At 45.9% G+C, this 19122-nt stretch overlaps 1 long non-coding RNA gene across 1 annotated transcript in view; it reads left to right on the top strand.

Moving 5' to 3' along the window:
* Positions 1-2118: 2118 nt before the first annotated feature.
* The window catches only part of LOC311579128, a 68326-nt gene continuing 51322 nt past the window's right edge, over positions 2119-19122 (top strand). The window contains exons 1-3 of the long non-coding RNA XR_014773063.1: positions 2119-2362; positions 4229-4358; positions 4822-4996. This is a non-coding gene — a long non-coding RNA (uncharacterized lncRNA). The remainder of the gene's footprint in view (positions 2363-4228; positions 4359-4821; positions 4997-19122) is intronic.

Genomic DNA, 19122 nt, shown 5'->3' with positions numbered 1-19122 from the left:
CAATTCTAGACATAACCTCAGTTACACAGAGCCATGAGAGAGTCTTCACCACTCAATGTGTGACTTACACTGGATGCTAGCAGAGCCCTCACTGTGGGTCTCACAGACTGTAGAGTGAGAAACAGTCCAGAGGTGGGAAAGTGCAGCCAAGGAATATGTCACATGAATGATGTGATGCCTACAGGTCTTGTAAGCATCACTTTCAACTGGTGGCGTTCTTTAAAGTTTTTCAATTCCCAATACCCTCCCACTCTCCCACCCAGCTGGGCTATACTGCTGTGTGGTTGGTTGAGAAAAGTTCAGTTGTGTTTTGTGTTGATTTTTGTGTGTGTGTGTGTGTGTGTGTGACTTTGTCCGACTTGGTTCTGGGTGTGAGAACAGTCACATTAATGACACAGTTTGTTAGAATGACCTGGCAGGGAAAGAAGCCTGCTTCCAATTTCTCCTCTTCCTCCTTTTGCTTGTATAATTTTTCATTTTAACTCACTTTTTTTAATAACCATGGTCTGACAATAAGAAAGTGGGTAGTTATCCCTGAGAGATAGCAGCAAGGAGAGGGGCATAGCAGGAACTTCCAACGCTTTGAAAGTACTGACACCTCTGTCATCTTCAGTGCCTATCTGCGAGCGCATTTGAGGAAGAGAAGTCTGTGCTTCCCATCAGCCATGTGAGCAGCTGACCATTGAGTAAGGTCCTCACCTCTCCAGCCGGAAGCACGCCACACAGTGGGGAGACTATAGGATCTTCCTGTTACTAACCCTACTAGAATCTTTTGCATCCTGAGACAATCAAGGGAATCTGTATTCTAGAACGAAGGCCCCATGCGGCCACATCTCAGTTTATAGTGAGATAAGCTGAAAAGAGATGAGGTTATCAGGTCCTGGGCTTTGTCTAGTTGTTACTGTCGCCACCCACTGCTGACAGATACATTTCATTTACTCATATAACTCCTTAATTTTTTTTAACCTTTTATTTTATGTGTGTGGGTGTTCTGCCTGCATGTCTGTTTGTTTGATGGTGTATGCAGTGTCCTATAAGAGGCCAGAAAAGAGCACTGTGTCCCCTGGTAATGGACAGGCACTTGTGAGTTGCCATGTAGGTACTGGGAATTGAACCTGGGTCCTCTGGAAGAGCAGCCTGTGCTCTTAACCACTGAACCGTCTCTCCAACCCCTCTTACTATACCCTCTTACTATATAAAAAAGGACCTAAAGTCAAGTCAAGAGTCATTGTTTTGGAAATGAGCAAAACCTAAGCTAGGTTTATAGGGGGAGGTATTTTCTTCCTGTAAGACCAGATGAGAGGCCTTTAAGGAAATACCAGTGATGGTGGCTTTGATGAGGGGGGCACTTGCTTCTTAGGTGCCTTGTAAGTAAATCAGCAGCAGCTTTCTGTTGTAGAATGTTTGTTGTGTGTGTGTATGTGTATTTGTCTTTCTCATGTATTCATGCACTTATATGGGGTGCATAGGTCTGTGCATGCGTTCGCCTGTGCAAGCCATAAGGCAGCTTGGGTTCTTCAGGCGTATCTGCCTTGGCATTTTGAACCTGGAACTTGAAGGTTCAGCTGGGCTGGCTGGCTGATGAGTCCCAGGGATCCAGCCCTGGAATTACACTCAACACCTCACATGGCCTCTTCACCGTCCTCCTGGGATTCAAATCCAGGTCCTCCTATTTGTAAAGTAAGCGCTGCACTGTCTGAGCCACCTCCCATGCCTGGAGAAGCCTTAATCAATGCGAACAGGTGCTTCCACTGTCTTTGCTATTCTTGGGACTCCTTTCCTTCAGGGTGTTCAGACACATGCAGATGAGACTCTCTATTTTTACTGAATATAATTAATGCTAACTCTGAAGGCAGGAACGAGGGAGAAGGTGGCTTTCCTGAGGAGAATGTGTGGGGATGATGTGTTAATGTACTTTTTTATTACCATAACAAAAACACTTAAGGCTGAATAACTCATAAAGGAAAGCAGTTTATTTAGGCCACAGTTTGGAAGCTGAAAGTCTAAGCAGCATCTAGCCAACACTGGTGAGGTCCCATCTGGCTGTGTTGCCTGTTGGTGGGTGGCATCACAAAGGTGGGGGTGCCTGTTAGAAGGAGAGGTCACATGGTGGGTGAGACAGGAAGGCAGAAAGCAGGAAGGGACAGGTCTTGCTCTTTTTTTTTTTTTTTATAAGAATTCCCTCAAGAAAATTAACCAGGTTCCTTGGGAACTGTATCAGTTCGTCCCTAAGGCATACCCCTAATGCCATCGGAATCTTCTACCGGGTCCTACCTCTCTCACCAATTTCATCATCTCAAAATGGAAGACTAACACATGACTCCTTGGGGGACAAACTCAAACTGGATTCAAACCATAGCAGGTGCGTGCTAGAGTGAATTCAGAAAAGACAAGGAAAATGGGGAATGAGCTGAGTCAGAAGATGAAAAGTGCCCACATGGAATCCTTGCATCTCTATAGAAAGAGGCTGGTAGAATAGATTCATGTGAATGCCCTTTCTGCCTTACTACATTTTTCAAGTCATCCTGACTAGGTGGCGGGAAGATGGGAGTGTTAATAAAACTATTGGAGGGCAATCAGAAGGTCTCAGAGTAAGGAGGGGACCTGATCCCTGTCCCTCTGTGAACATGTCCAGCAGCTGTGGGACTGAGGAGATGCCAAACCTTCTTCTGGTACATCCCAGTCCAGTCAGCTATGGTAGAAGAAGTCCTGAGGGGCCAGACACCAGCAGTACTTTGGATGATTTTTTTTTTTTGAACATGGAACACAGACACGGGGAGAAAAAAAAAAAGATCGTTTGCTTTTTCATCTCATTGGTGAGCTAGGCCTCTGAGACAGAACCAAAGGCCACATCTCCTGTTGGTTACCCATGCATGATATTTTCATGCTGTGTCCCTATATGGGACATCTTCCTTTCTCTCCCTGTTTCTGCTTAATGTTTTATAGCTAAGATGCTCTCAAAGGATGTGCAGTAAGAGAGACGTGAGCCAGGGGCCACTCTCTACAGGCAGGAGATTTTCTTGCAAAGAAAAGCCCATTTGGCTCATCTCTAAATGAAACCTAAGCAGCTCTTCCATGCACTCCGTTTTAGTGTAATTGTGTTCAGATAGATAATCTAGAGCAGCCTTCCAGTCTCCATGTACGAGAAAGAAGCATACCTCTTGACCGTCTACGTGGGTCAGCCATAGTTTACTGAAGACATCCAAAGCAGCCGTGACAATGCCCTCTCCCTTTCTCGTGGCTCTCTGCCCTCCGCTGGAGCCCTTACCTGGACCTCAGCAGCTTATCCCGGAGTCTCCTGCCTTTGCTGAGAATGTGGGACAGGCTGAACGGGTTATTACCCACGTCTTGGAAACATTTCCAGAAAGAAGTGAATGTCCCAGCCAGGTGGTTGGAACAAGGTAGATTTCCAGGGATGGGTTCCTGCTTGGTCTAGTTCTCATGGCTAATTAACATCTCCAGGCAGTGGGTTACTAATTTGTTGCTTCCTTTTATCACTTTACTGCCTTCTGAGGTAGTAGGGGTAGCACTGGGAGCAAGGAGGCTACGTTGATGTTGTTCTTGTCTATGTTGGGTGTAGAGATCTGGTAGCCTTTCCAACTATCTCTCTATATTTCTCCTCTGATCTATAATCCACAGTTTAAAGAAAAAAAACCCACCCCACCCTCGTCTCAGATCCCCATCACCACAAACGTAAGCCATGCTGAACCAAGCTTCCCCAAGCAGAAGCAGAGGCCAGTCACTGCCCATTGAGCAACACTCCCCCTTTCCACAGGGACGTTCATAATGCATTACCATCCACCCTCTCTTCATAGTCGGCTTTGCATGACATGGGGCTAGGTGGAAGGAAAATGCTGACTCTTATCCTTTGCAGAACATGCTAGGGTGGAAAATCTGAGTGCTGAGCTTGGCAGCACAAGATTTGAGCTGGAGCCTGGGTGCTGCCATATAAATCTGGGAAAGTCATTTGAATTTTCCAAACCTCGATTTCTTTATCTGTAAAATTGGAGTAATAAAACTTCCCAGGGCCGGTTTCAGAGAGTCATTGCGTGGGAAGAAAGGTTAAAATGAGATATCATTTGCAAAACGACGGATAGATATTGAAACAGAAAGCCCAGTCGTCAGTTACAATCATGGCCTGAGAAACGAAAGGCTGTCACAGGTTAGAAGCTTAATCTAAGTAAGACACATACATACCCTAACACCCCTTGCTTCTCATTTGACGTAGCCTCTTGAGGATGCTTCTGCAAGAGGTATTGACTATGGAGCAAGGAGATTTGCAGATTGGCTCTTGGTTTGGCAGCCACCGTCTGTAGACAGTGACCCATGAAGTGGACAATGGCCTGATGGTGTTTTGGGTGAGTTCACCTAGACTTGCACACACACACACACACACACACACACACACACACACACACACACATATACATACATACACACACACATACATACATACATGCGGCTCACTCTCTCACTTTTTGCTGTTGGGTCTTCATGTCTAACTCATTGCTAAAATGACTTCTAGTCACTCAGCTTCCATGGAGCCTGTGGCCCCTGCAGGGGCAGCTGTGGAAATGGGGACAGATCTCAACAGGCTGGTGAGCAGGCAGGGCCAGCACCAACCACAAGAAGAACATCAGGCCAGTTGCCAAGTTTCAGCCAGGAGACAACATCTCTCCTGGAGTTTATAACCCTGCTAAGGAGGAGCTAATAATGAAAGCTCTCCACACCCTTGATACCACAACATTACTCATGAACACGATGCTGTTAATTAGCAGCGGTAAATACCACAGTTATTTCATTCTGTCACCGCTCTCTCAGGAAGCAACTCTGAGACCCCACCCCCAGCCCGCAGTGGTGGGATGGATGGAGAGTGTGTCCCCAGAAATCAGTGGAAGTCCTGCTCGGAGTGGAGTTCCCCAAATCCCAAGGGGCTGCTGATCAAGGCACGGATGGAAGCCTGGCTTGGCTGCCCATCCTCTTGCAGCGAATGTAGGTATGTGGCCATGAGTTTTCTAGGAGTTCAAGCTGGAACCTGCTGAGCTTTGAACACTGGAGCAAGTGCTTATTTGATATAAACAAGTCTCCAATCGCCTTTGAGCCTCCCTGCTTCCCAGAAGGCCTCTTGAATGATGGAGTAGCTCGGATGCGGTGGTGACACATGATATTCTCTCTCTACACTTCTTGGAAGGCCTAGGGTTGGCCATCGTCAACTCTCTACAGCAGCTGGGTCTTTCCCATTCACAGTAGACATGAGCCCATTGGATATTCAAATTTGACACAGCCTGTAACTTTTATCTATCTGTCTATCTATCTATCTATCTATCTATCTATCTATCTATCTATCTATCTAAATCCATGTCCTAAGGCCTTTTCCATGACATAGTATAGAGATGACAGCCAACAGGACAAGACCTTAGTCTTCAAGAATTTGAGATCAAATAGGGTCAATGGGTGGCATTGACGTGCAACCACAATGTTAAATCACAAGACACTGATGGTCTGAATCAGGGGTGCTATGGTAACCCACAGGACAAAGCAACCAGTTTTTGAGGTGAGAGATGAAATGCAAATCAAGTTTGAAAGACTGAATAAGAATTCTCCGAGAAGAAAAGTTTTTGAATTTCAGAGAGAGAGAGATGGGCATAGACAGATCCCTGTGTGTAGACTGGTGAATATTGGTGAGTGAAAAGTCACTGCTGGACTTTTCTTTGTATTTGTACGTGGCTAAGCTTCTGATGTTGTGTCTCTACAGCATATATTGGGTTAGCTCTGTATGTATTTTCTTCATGACGTATTTATATCACTGTGCTCTACTGACACTCTTCTGGGTAATCACAGCATGGGGCTTTTCTACTTCTTTTGAGTTTGTTCCCTATTTCTTTTCACCTCAAAACATGGGTCTTAGCTCAGCCCTTAGAAAATGAGTACTTTTAAAGGATGAATTAAGGTTATGGTATTTTGTAATTTTATCTCAGTTGGGCAGTGGTGGCATATGCCTTTAATCCCAGTGCTCAGGAGGCAGAAGCTGGCAGATCTCTGTCTGGGTTTGAAACCAGTTTGTTCTATAGAGCAGCAAGTTTCAAAAAGGCCAAGGCTACACGTTCTAGCCGAGATCAGGGCAACCTCTAAACAGACACATAGGTTCTGAGGAGCAGAGCTGGAGAAGAAGATCATGGCCTGGACGCTTTTCCATGTTTTCACTTCACCTGGTTTTAGTGGTTTTACACACTTTATTCAATAAAAAGGAGAGGAGAGGAAACCCTGCAGATGCACTCAATTATGAGAGCTTTCCCTAAATATGATATACGTTGTTTCTAAACCTATATCTCCAAGACCAGGAACCTTAACAACGGAGATGTTTAATTCCAGGAGTAATGTTGAGGACTGGCCCATGACACCAACCAGCAGCCCAGAACAGATTGAGGATCCCAGTCACTAGACTAGAGCCCTGCTTACAGCACAGCCATCAGCCTCTGCCGTAGCTTCTCAGAGCCTTCAGCCTCCCCCTGTGCTGGGGCAGATCTTTCTGTTGCAGCCACTGCCCTAGCTGCAGCACTTGAGAGAACACCCGTGCCATAGCGAGCGCTCAAGGCATTTCTTTTTGTGACATGAGTGGCTGAGTGTTCATTTTGACCCAGACACAACCACCCAGCTGCCAACACCTTGTGAAAAGGAAGGCGAGGTACTTCTTCCTTGCCTTAATAACAGTCTGTAGGTACTGTTGTCTTTTATATGGCTGCTTAGCTCATTGTGAGGGCCCAATAAATATTAATTGATGGACAAGAAACTCCAAGGTTTGGCTCCTGTTGCAGCCAAGTACTATTTTTTTTTTTTAGGAAGTTTATATGAGTGGGGCAGTGTAGGATATAATGGTGGGGATCCTCAGACTCTTGGGCCCCCTTCCTTCTTCTCCCAAAGCCAGCCTGGGAGAAATGGGTGGGGACAAACCGAAGGAAAGTTCCTAATTATATACATGGTTTATATAATTACGCCGTTAGGTTCTTACTGGTGGTGGGTTTGAAGGGAGCTTTGAGTACTTTCAGTTTTGAAAGACTTTGTTTTCCTGGGCTCTGTTTGATGTCACCTTGATTCATCACCTTAGTACCTGCCAGGGGGAATTGTCTCAGGGCCTGCCTATGGACTTAACATCCATACATGATAAGGATCTTGCCAATGGTTTGGCAACAGGAACCAATTCCCTGAATCCAGGCAAGTGTTTCAGCCTGTTGCTACGCCTCTCAGCGTTAGCACTCACCACCATGTACCAGCTGTTTCAGCTTCATCTGGGAACTTTCTGGAAAGACAGAGTCCTGGGTTCCACCCCCAAACTCCCAGAAACTCTAGGGTGGAACCCAGCAATCAGCTCTTTAACAAGCCCTCCAGGGGTTTCTGATGGATGCTGGAGGTTGGAAATTAGTGCTCTGGAGTCTAGAACAATCCCCAGGCATTGTAACTGTGAACCTATTCTCCTCCTGCTGGGTGTCATCAAAAACCTGCTAAATGAGAGCTTCCAACAGTGCCGGCCAACATCAGACTACTGCTTAGTTCTTTGACCCCTGTATGTCTATCTTGATGCTGTGTGGCCATGGTACAGAACAGTACCAGAGTGCCACTTATTTTGCACCCCATAAAGAAAGCACCACAGGCTAAGCATAGAGTCAAAGGGTTGGGCCTCACAGACTCCCTAAAAACATATCTACCTCCTGCACTTTGACTCCGAACCGGCCCCCCAAAGCAGGGTCTGACCTCAGCATTCACAATACAACCATGAGCAAGCAGAGTTTGCGATTCAGTCACCTGTGTGGGAGGGAGGGCATCGAACCATGCGTTCAAAAGCAACTGGAATGGTTCTTGTGACATCTCAACTTGCCAGCTCAGGAGAGAAGCTTGTATAGGCAGAGAGAAGAAGTCAACCAGTTTGGGCTCCACTCAGATCCACCAGTAGGCAGGCTCTGTTTCTCCTGCTCTTTCCCAGTAGATCCTAACCCTGACTTGTAACAGACACATCCAGAGTACCAAGGATGTGGGAGCCTATGGGAGTACCAGCCTATGGGAGTACGGGAGGGCATTGGAATTTGCATTTTGGCTACATTCTCTGGGTTCTGATAGCCACCACCATTTTTAGAAGTCCTACAATAAGCCAGGTGCTGGTGCATGGCCTGTAAATTATCAAATATGAGGACTACCTTTTAGCCTCTGCACATCACCTGTTCTCTGTTATAACCAATCAACTTCGCCATTATAGCAAAAACAGCTGCCATAGATGAATAAGTAAGTGAACAAGATGAATGTGAATCATTTTGTTTTAATAAAACTTTATTTATAAACTCAAAAGGGTACGTTCAATCATGGGCTGTCACTGACTGCGACTATCTAAGCAATTACTCTAAACACTGAGAGAGATTTGGGCTTTTTGTTTGTTTGTTTGTGTTTTGCTGTTGTTTTGTTTTAAATCAATGCTTGGGCCTTATTCCCAAGGACTTGGATTCAACTGTCCTGAGCAGAGCCCACATTTTAATTTCCCTCTCTTCTCTGACTCTTCTTTGATCCCCAAGTACAGCCAGGATGGAAAAACCACAACTTTAGATCCTCATTCAGTAAGTAGCCACTCACTCATCAAGTTCTTGGAACTTTAAAATATGAGTCAGATTACGTTTCTTCACCCAACACTTTCTGGCACTTTCCATATGACTCATACTAGAATTGATGATCTTGTCATAGCCTGAAGTATCCATGGAGATCTTGGCCCTAGTGATTGCTTAGACTTCATCTCCTGATGACCCACCACTTATCTGATGTCCCATCTCACTGGTCTCATTGACTGGAGCATGTTGACCCCTACCCTTGGCTAAAGTATTCATCTCAATAGTCTATTCTTGTGGAGACATTTCTGTTGCAGTATCTCTCCACGGTACTGATCATGCCTTAAAAGAGCAGAGAGCATCGGCTCATAGTCAATGGAGTTGAAGGAGTTGATGGGGACAGCTCTATCCTGCTCCACAAGCTGTTAGGTGGAGTGGTTTGACAGGGCTTGTGGTTAGCTGGTGCCGGGTGCCAGCAGGGAGCTGGCTCAGCTGGCAGGTCACCAGGGGCCTCAGTTTCTCTTTATAGGGGCCTCTTCCAAGGACTGCGGGGGCTCCAATGCAACACAGTAGCTTTCAACGGAAGAGACGTGGAAGCTATCAGCCTGTTAGCATCTGGACCCAGAAACTGACAAAGCATGATTCTAGAATATTCTGTTGGTGGGAGGAGTCACACAGCATTTCCATACTCAAGAGGAGTCTTCTCATTGGGAAAAGTGTCCCATATATTTGTAGCTAAAATATTCTATAGCAGTTTTACGTATATACCTGCTTATGACTTGGTCCACACTTCTGTCAGGTCTCTTACTCCAACATACTGCATCTGAGAAGCCATCTTTAGTACCCAGTGCTCTTACTGCACCCAGTCCTACTCCCCTCCCCCATCCTAGTTAACTTTAAAATGTCAATTTCACACACATTGGAATTAGTCTTCATTGAGGGATTGTCCTGGTCCAACTCGGCTATGAGTCTCTCTTTCTCTGTCTCTCCCCCCCCCCCCCCCATCCAACTCGGCTGTGAGTCTCTCTCTCTCTCTCTCTCTCTCTCTCTCTCTCTCTCTCTCTCTCTCCTCTCTCTCTCTCCCCCCCTTGTGTGTGTGTGTGTGTGTGTGTGTGTGTGTGTGTGTGTGTGTAGGAGTGGCTTGCCTTCATTGTTAGTTGAAGCAAGAGAGCACAGCCCACTGTGGGCAGCATCATTCCCTAGGCAAGTGGTTCTGGGGTATATAAGAAAGCTATATAAGTATGAACCTGTGAGCAAGTCAGCAAGCAGTGGTCCTCCGTAGTCTGTGCTTCAAGTTCTTACTTGCACTCTTACCCTGACCCCCCTCCCCCCAGTGGTGGGACTGTGGTGGAAGTATAAGCTGAATAAACTCTTCCCTTCCCTAAGTTGCTTTTAGTCAGAGTATTGTTTCACAGCACCAGAATGAAATTAGAATGTCCCCTGAGCTTTTATTTTTTATTTTTTGGCTCTTGACAGTACTTAGCATTATTGGACACATTATATATTCATTTATGATGGACACTTCAGTAACTACTTTGACATACTACTTAGCTAACTAGCTGAGAAATATAAGGCACTATTTTGACTTCTAGACGCTTAGCCAAAGCTGCTAATAGTAATAATAATAATAATAATAATAATAATAATAATAATAATAGTAACAACAACAACAACAACTAACCCATGAGACAGATAAAGATCTACTTATACAAGTAGAAAGCATACTTATTGCTCCATGTGGGGAAGAGCACTGTAACTTCAGATGTGGAACTATTCTAAACGTTAGTGATAACAATACATTGGAAAGTGTTATATTTTTGTGGGGCTTTTCTTAATGCCAGTGTATACGGACTTTAGATAAGCATCTGCTATTTTAAGTTGTCTAAAAGATGCTACTCTCTAGAGCCAGAGAGATGGCACAGTGGCTAAGAGCACTTGCTATTCTTCTAGAGAACCAGAGTTTGGTTCCCAGAACTTGTGTTGGGCAGCTCCCAACTTCCTGTGAGGAATCTGATGTCTGTTTATGGCCTCTGCTGGCACCTGCACACACATGGCACGGATTCACACAGATATCCATATATGCATATACATAAAAGTTGAGATTAAAAGAAGATGCTACTTTGCTGAATTTATTCTCCTTTTACTTGATTTCATTTTTGCTAAATTGTATCAGCTAGATCATGCCGAGGACTATTGCCATTAAGGTTGGCCAACTAAGCTGTCACTACCCAATGAGGAAATAAAATTTGATTCCTGCTATTATTTTAACACCTTTTAGCCTAAAACGTAAGTATAAGTTCAATTGAGATTACAATGGTAATGAAAGGAATCGGGCAACGAGAAGAGGAGGGAAAGTACGGGAAGGTAACGGGGGACCCAAATATAAGCAAGGTTACAGTGACATATGTGCACGAAAGTGTCAAAAGTAAGCTCATAACTTTATTTCTTTTTATTTTGTTTTGATATGCTTGGGGGAAGGGCAGAGCTTCTCTGTGTAGCCCTGGCTGTCCTGGACCTCACTCTGTAGACCAGGCTGGCTTCAAAGTCACAGAGATCTCCTCCTGCCTCTGCCTCCTGAGTGCTAGGATTAATGGTGGGTGCCACCACCACCCAGCAAGTCCACTCGTTTATATGCTAACTAAAAATAAAAGAGATGATACCTTTATGAGATCACTGGGTTAAGGAAGCTCCGCCCTCTGGGATAGAAGAATGCTCATCTCTCTGTGTTTCTTACCCTGAGACTGGGTTCTAGATAAAGGGGTGTGTTGAACCACTTCCCCTCTGGTCCATTTGTGCTTGCTTGTCTCCCACCGTGTTATCGGTGCCTTCCAGGAAAACAAGTGTCATGCTTTGGGGCTCCCAGCCCTTCTATCCACTATAAAGCACCCAGCCTCTGAGCGTTCTGGTATGGAAGCAGGAAACCCACTAAGGAGGTCTCTCTCTTGCTCTACAGACTATACTATAGTCATTAGTACTCCTTGTGATTTGATTTCATATAGTCTGGATATGAGGTTTAGCTCTGCAGCCTGGCTTTTGTGAAGGAACAAAACCTTTCAAAGCCAAGACCTCTCACATCTTTGCTTATATAACTCTTCCTAGGGAGGCACGGCATAAATATCTACTCACCCCAGAGAGGGAATGATGACAGACCAAAGTGATGAGTCCACTAGAGTCCACTTGGCCACCCACTGAGTTTATTTGAGGTTGCTTACAGGAGTATGGCAAGGGGAGGGGGAAGGTTGTGTGTAAGATTGGGGATGATTCAAATAAGCTACTGCACTGGGTACCCCACCTCAGCATGGGTGACAGCAATGAGTCACAAAAGCTGCAACCCTAGTGCTCTCTGTATTACTGGCAGACAGCTCAGCAGACTGGAGACTCTCTTCTAGATAGCTTAGTTCATTGGTGAGCCTTCTCCAGGCAGCTTGGCTGGTCTTGGGGAGGGATCTTATGAGCCTTGTATGTTTCAGCTTTCCCAGACCCCAAGAAGTTTGTTTATTTCCTAACTCTCACGAGTCTTCTGGAAGGATGAAATGCTGCTACTGAATTATATCTGTAAACTATTAATAAAAGTTATCATCATCATCATCATCATCATATTTTCCTCTTGGATCATTGAGAAGCTTAAAGGGAACAATGCAAGAACAGAGTCTAGGAGGTGCCTAACACCAGCTATGTCCTCAGTAGCTGCTAAGAGTTCTGTTCATTCTAAGAGGAGATTCAATAACAAATTATTAGATATATTCTTCTTCCTTTTTCAAATGCATAAAGTAGTCTAAGGGAGTTTGCAATTAGTGAGTTTCAAGGAAAGGCATTTTGTTGATTTCTTATTGCATAGCATATTTTAATATCTCAAAACTTCTGGGGGGCATTTTAAAATGTGGTGTGGCTTCCTTCTGCATATGTGAATTCTGGGCTTCTTCCCTTAGGTCCAAATCTGCAATCTCTCTGATGATCTTCAGCATCAGTTTTCTTTCCAGTTGATGGAGATTCCTTTTACTTGAGCTGTACAATGTCATTCCTACATTCCACATAAGGCAATGGAACATTACAGAGTGTTGGGACAAAGGGTCCTAGCAGAGGTCCAATGGGCCATGTGTGTGCATGCTGAGCATGCAACGTGTAGTGGATTTTGCAAGTAAATGCTCACTGTTAACTGAGAATGCATCTTTGTTTCATAGGTATAATAAGAAATGCAATCCTGGAAGGCACTGTGGGGAAACTGGCTTCTTTGTTAGGTCTCGTAGAATAAACAGAAATAATATTGATAAACAAAAGGTACAAGATTTGGGCATGGGAGGGAGATAAACAAAAATATCCTATCAGGAACACACCTCATAGAAGTAAGAAAGTGTGACAGGTCAAGGGAACAATGACAATTTGTTTCAGATGGGGAGAGTGTGAAGGTCACAAAGAGCAGACAAGGATAGGCTGGGAAGGGCCTGGGCAAGTCCCATTAGAGAGCTTAGGGGCTATTGGGAAGGTTTTACACTGGGAGTGGCAATGGTTGAGGTGCGCTTTAGATGCTATTGTCTAGCTGCTGCTTAGAGAGCGACTTTGAAAGAGAAGAAGAGGACGTGGGGAAACAGAGGTCAGTAGAAGTCTGCCACCGGCTCCAGATTAAGGACATGAAATGACGGCCGGAGGTGTGGGGAGGAAGGGAGGCATTCTAGGCTGAACCTGTGGGAAATGAAATCAATAGGGCTGATTAGCTAGTCCAGTGTGCAAGAGGGAAGGAAAGGGGCGGACTTCCAAGTATTCAGTTCAGTGGTCTGTGTGTTACTGGAGGATCTGGGTACAAAGAGGAGGGTCCCCCATGTGGGCACCTGGAGGAAGCAGTTGAGGTCTAGTCTGTCCCCCTTTTGTTTCCTTTTGGGGCTTTGTGCAGTGTTTGGGAAGACAGGCTGGCTGCCAGTCAGCTAGATCCTCAGTCTGAGGCCATCAGCACAGATCTGGGCTTCATCATCTGAGACGATGACCGGGGTCAGCAGCTTTGAAAGACAGCAGACGACCCCTTGGGAAGGTGGATTTTAAGAGACCTTTAATCCCATCACTCGGGAGGCAGAGGCAGGAGGGTCTCTGTGAGTTCGAGGCCAGCCTGGTCTACAAAGTGAGTCCAGGACAGCCAAGGCTATTACATAGAGAGACCCTGTCTTGAAAAACAAACAAACAAACAAACAAAAAGACACTATTCACGCAGGCATAAAAACACAAGATCAGATCTCTGTGAGTTCGAGGCTAGCCTGGTCTACAAAGCGAGGTCCAGGACAACCAAGGCTACACAAAGAGACCCTGTTTTGAAACAACAACAACAACGACAACACCCAAACAAACAAACAAACAAACTCACAAGATCCCATAAACCTGGTCGAGAACGAGTGGACCCAGAGTCATGGAGAGGTGCTGGGGTGGCATGAAAGCATGGTGAAAGCCAGAGGAGACAAAGATGCTAGCCTGAGGAAGCACCAGAAGGACAGAAGCATCCGTGCAGCCCAGGAGAAGGCTGCAAGCTCACCTCGGAACTATCAACCAAATCAGAGCCATTTCTGTGCAGCTAATGCATAGAGGGGCGGGTACATCCTATCGCCCCTTCCTTCCCCAAAGCTGCTCATATGCCAGGTTTCAATTCAGAGATGACCTTTTCTGCCAGACCATGACACAACTGAGCAAAAGAACCAGCAAGCCATAGGAGCTCAAAAAATATACTTGTTAAGAACACACATGGTAGAGGCTTTGTGGCCCTGAGTATTACGGTTTGTCAGGGCTGGAAGAGGGTTTCAACTGCTGCCAAACTCTGAGACATTGGAGATAAACAGAGTGATGATAAGGAAGAAGACCAGCTTTGTATCACCATCATCATCACCACCACCATCATCATCAATGACCTTCATCATTAAGGAGAGCAGCTGTAAGAACTCTGACCAGGACCTGGAAAAAAGGGTCAGTGGATAAAGTGCACACACAAGCATAAGGACCTGAGTTTGGATGTCACATAAAAAGATAGGCTCAGTGTTACATGTCTGTCATCTTGGGAGACAGGAGCATCCCTAGGGCTTCTCAGTAGGCAACCTTACAGAATCAGCGGTTTCTAGGTTCAGTGGGAGACCCTGTCCCACAAAACCATGTAGAGAGCTGGTAGAGTAGTCATAGGTAAACGCATTTGTCACCAAGCACGCATACATAGCACATGTGTACACATACACGTACCACCCCTGCCATTGCTGCCACTTCTACCATCGCCACCAACAGCATCAGCAGCAAAAAAGGGACTAGATCAAAATGTTCAGATCACTGACACTATCATCACCACGTATGGAGTAATACCAGTAATGCCCTTCAGGCATTGTCATCAGGAGCCTTACCGTCCTCCTCTGTGGTAGGCTAGGGTCTGGTATGCACCTCAGAGATGGGAACAGGCTTCAGAGGTCACAGCACCGAGACATTGTGCAAGAATGCAAGTGTTTCTCCTGACACATTCTTCCAGGTACCCAGAGGATCTCTGCCCCTTCATGCAGGTGAGCGAGATTGGCTGAGTCTGATCAATGGAAAATAAGAGTGATAGGATGTCACTTCTAAGATTAGGCTACCCAACATCTGTGACTGCCACCAGTCATACTTAGTCTTGTTCTCACTGTAATGCAGTTCTATAGTTCTGCAGAAAACAGTGTGTGTGTGTGTGTGTGTGTGTGTGTGTGTGTGTGTGTGTGTGTGTTGCAAATATAAGGAGCCACATTCAACCTGCAGAACCCTTGAGAAGATATGGGGGAAGGGGGTAACTCTAGCTGAGACTACTGGTAGCAGGCGTCATGGAGACGGAAGAGGCAACTCTCTCAACTCTCTCTAGACAGGACTCCTAGTGGAGGGGGGGAATACCAACCCACCCACAAAAACTTCAACCCAAAATTTACCCTGCCTACAAGATATGCAGGGATAAAGTTAGAGCAGAGATTGAGAGAGAACACGGCTAACCAATCCTGGGCCACACTATGGGAGAGAGCCAATCCCTGACACTATTAACGACACTCTGCTATGCTTACAGATGGGAGCCTAGCATGGTTGTCCTCTGAGAGGCTCCACCCAGCAATGAATTGAAACAGATGCTGAGACTCACAGCCATATACTGGGCAAAGAGCAGGGAGCCTTGTGGGAAAGATGGGGGACCAGAGGGGACAGGAGCTCCACAGAAGACCAACAGAGCCAACTAACCTGGGGCCAGGGGTGCCTGCGGATATCAAAGCACCAACCAAGGACCATGTATGGACTGGACCCAGGCCCCCTACACATATGTACCCAGTGGGTATCTTGGTCTTTTTGAAGATCCCCTAGTAAGGAGAGCTGGGGCTATCTCTGACAGGGACTCTGTTGCTAGTTTTTTTTTTTATTGCTTCCCCCTGGTGAGGCTGCCTTGCTGGGCCACAGCAGAAAGGGTGCACTCAGTCCTAATTCAACTTGATGTGCTGGGATGGGCAGGTGGGGACCCCCTTTTCTGAGGGGTAAGGGAGGAGGGATGGAGAGATGAGGGAGAGTGGAACCGGGAGGGGAGGAGAGAGGGGGTTACGATTGAGATATAAAGTGAATGAATAAATAAATTTTTTTAAAAGCCAGACAACATGATCCCTGGATGTTTTCTGAGTTCTAGGGAGGAAGGCAGATCCGTGGGGGCTCACTGGCCATCCAGCGAGCCTACTTGGCAACTGCGAGGTCAGTGAGAAACTGTTTCAAACTCATGGTTAGCCTTTGAAAAATGACACAAGGTTCTTCTCTGGCTTCCACACACATTCGTGTCCACATACACCCACATCTGCACATATATGTACACTCACGTATACACACAAACACAGAAATACATTCACAAATATACGTATACTAACATACATGTTTGCACATACACGTGTGCTCACACACACATACACACTCATATATACACACACTCTCACACGTATACCTACACTTATACACACAGATGCACTCACACATACACATACATTTACACAGTCACTAACACATACACACACTCATACATACGCTCACACACTCACACATACATACACACGCTCACATACACACATGCTCAGACACAGCACACACTCACATATACACATACACACTTATACATACACACTCATACATTTACACATTCACATACACTCACATACATACACTAACACATGCTTACACACACTCATATTCACACACATGCTCACACTCATACATACTCTCTCACATACACACATACTCACATACACACATACTTATACACACTCACACATGTATTCACACTCACATACACAGACTAACACATACACACATGCTCACACATATCACACTCACATATACACACATACTTACAACACATATCACACACACACACACACACACACACACACACACACACACAGGATATAGGGCTGCAGAGAGGAGTTGACTTAATTTAAGGAATTATTTAATGTGCTTATGGAGGTCTGTTGAGTTTGGAATCTGCACTTGATTTTACTCAAAAGGCTGAGACACGATGAGTTGAGTTCTGGATCACAGTGTGAAGGTCTGGGAGGCTGGTGAGCGGGATCTTTATGGAGGAGTCCCTTCTTTTTCAGAGGAGGGCGGGTTTTATTCTAGTCAGGCCCTTACTTGACCTGCTGTGTGACCTGTCGCAGTGTAAAAGCCTTTCTGTTTTACTTGAAGTCCATCCTCACAAATGTTAATTAAAACTTATATCTCTCACAGAACTTTCTAGAATAATATGTGACTAAGTCTAAGTACACTGTGGCCCAGCCAGATGGGCACATACAATTAACCATTCTGCTCACACCCCCTTGTTCTGAGAGAGAGCAACAATGAGGTTGTTATCCATGCCTTAGAGAGGCCCACATGACTGAGAATTGATGGGGACCCCGGGCTAACAGCTACTTAGTTACCATGAGTGAGTCTGGGGGCCCAGCCCACCTAGAATCTATCTTCCAGAGGCAATGGTAGCCTGTGAGGGACACTAGGCATGAGCCCCTCATTAGACTTTGGACCCATGGGAATGACAAAGCAATCAGCATTTGTGGTTTTAACCTGTTGTGTTTTGAGTCAGTTGTAAAGCGTTGATGGCAGCCGCTACTCTGGGATTTTCCCTAAGTGTTTCCACTTTACACACAGAGACGTGTACCAGGTACACAGAGTAGAGACCACCTAACATTCTAGGGAGATGACACCACACATGTTCCCCCTCTCCCTCCTTATCTTCTTCGCCTTGGCCAGTTTCGACTCAGTTTGTAGCTGGGGAAGGCCGAGTTACAGAGTAACCCAGTCCAGACTCATGGAAATCACATGACTCCCCGGGCAGGGTTGGCCCATGAGACCCTCAGTCCCTTGGACGGACAGCTCCCACCTCAGAAGCACAGACATCTTTCAAGCTAGACCCTTCTGCCCTGGGGTGCTATCGGAGTCCACGCTGAAGAGGAAAACTATGGCATCCTGGGGAAGGAATGTATTCCGCGAGCCCTCGGTGGCAGCCGTTCTCCATGGGCAGTCCATCCTTGTTAATAAGTGTCTCACCTACCAGACAGCTTCAATAACGTGAGCCGCCATGCGGAGGTCATGCCTGTCAGCTCTGCTTTACACAGACACGAAGGTCTGTCTGTCTGAGAAGGCTCTAGAATTTAGCTTGTTGTCCTGAAGGGATGACAGCCCTGTTGTTTCTTCCCTAAAGCCTAGCCCTCCCCTTCCCTGATACCATTTATGTTCTTAAAGCCTCAAGGAAGACACTATCTGTGCACATTCTTAAAAATATGCTTCTATGGTAGCCATTTTGATTATTTACTTATTCATTCATACATTCATTATTTTTTTTTTTAAGACAGAGCCTTTTGTAGCCCAAGCTGGTCTTGAACTACTGATCCTCCTGCCTCTACCTTTCAAGCATTATAAGTATGTGCCACCTCTCCCTGCAACCCCAGTTTATTCAGTGCTGGGAAATGAACCCAAGGCTTTGTGCATGCAAAGCAAGTACTCTAGCAGCTGGGCTCCATTCCGAGGCCTCAGCTACGTCACTTATTATGCCAGCAGTCCAGGGTGACTCCCCCAGATTACAGGTTGCGTTACTGGCTCTCACTGCTATCTGAGGGTCACTCCACGAATGAGCCTTAGGCTCACTGAGTGCCCTTAGCTGAGGGCTAATTGCGGGGTCCTGTTAAAAGTTAGATCTCGTCCAAAGGAATCCTTAGGCCTTCGAGTTCTGGAAGCATCTTAGAGCTTGCAGTTGTCAGTAAAGGGGGCCAATGGCGGAATGTCTCAGACTTGGGCACCCTTTGCGTACGAGAAGTAAATGAAAGGCAAAAACAGAATGGGCTGTGGTGGACTCTGACAAGCAGAGATGGGGTAGGAATCATTTGGGTCAGGCGAATAAAGAGGTAGGATTCACTGGTAGAGGGCTTATCTAGTGAAAACCAGGCCCTGGGTTCAATTCTCCTGAAAGAGCAGTATCCAGGGCCAGAGTCAGGCAAAGACAGGGGCATGGGCCTCACCCCAAGCGCACTGCTAATGTCCTCTTTCT

Source organism: Acomys minous (assembly GCF_964271855.1).
Source record: "Acomys minous genome assembly, chromosome: 12".
NCBI classification, from domain to species: Eukaryota; Metazoa; Chordata; class Mammalia; order Rodentia; family Muridae; genus Acomys; species Acomys minous.
This window is presented reverse-complemented; position numbering and strand designations above follow the sequence as displayed.